Below are 1,141 nucleotides of genomic sequence, written 5' to 3' on the forward strand. Positions count from 1 at the left end.
CTTTTTAATATATTATTTCACAATATAAATAATAATAATTATAACCAAAAAAATTATAAATTAAAATAACTTTAATTTAAAATTTTATTAATAAAGATACATTCCTTTTAATTTAAATAAATATAATTTATATTTATATATTAAAATTATTTTAGGGAACTATGTTTAGAATTTGTTAATAAAATACGGGGGGGCCACCCCCCCCCCCCCATTTCTTTGGGGGGGATTATGGGATGTTAATATATTTAATAATATTTTATTTATCGCTTCGGCTAACTTTTCCGGTAATAATTAAGGGTATTAAGCTCTTACGGCTCGTTCCGTAATAAAGGTAATTATTCCGGCGGCTAAGTCCCCGGAATTATTATTATTCGTCCTTTCCCCGGCTACGAACCGCGCTTACTTTAAAGATATTAAAACCCTTCGCCCCTTTTTTAATTAAAGTAGCCCGACTATAAAGCTTAACGCTCTTAACGTATTAAGTAAACTTTATATTTATTTAAATCTTATTACTTAAAATTATATTATATTTCCTACTTAATTAATAAAATATCCTATTTTTTTTCCGAAATTTATATATTAATTTTAATAACCCGGATACTTATATCCTATAGGAACTTACCCCGATTATTATTATTTTTAAAGGTCCTTTATATTTAATTATTTAACCCCCTATCCTATAGTACTTATATATTTTCTTTAATATAAATTCTTTAATTTAAAGAAAATTAGTTTTAAAAGTAATTTTAAAGGAAAGTACTTTATAAAATATTTAAAGTATTTTAAAAATATTTATAAAAAGTATTATATTATAAAATTTATTTTTTATATTCGTAAGTTTAAATCTTAATATAATTTCGATATAGGAAAATAAATTAATAAATATATAAACCTACCTATACTTACCGATATTTAACCTATTTTAGTTATCCGCTTTAAACGTTTTTTTAAAATTTATAATCCCCGATAAAACGAAAATATTTATAAAGAGTTAAATAACTTTTATATTAAAGTTATCCTTAAAAATATAAGTAAATTAAAAAAAATTATTTTTAATTATTTTAAATTATTCTTTCGAATACCGACCGGAGAAAAAAAAGTAATATAAATTAAAGTTATTAATTACTTTTAAATAAAATTC

This window comes from Podospora anserina, chromosome 1, assembly GCF_000226545.1.
Source record: "Podospora anserina S mat+ genomic DNA chromosome 1, supercontig 1".
Classification (NCBI taxonomy): domain Eukaryota; kingdom Fungi; phylum Ascomycota; class Sordariomycetes; order Sordariales; family Podosporaceae; genus Podospora; species Podospora anserina.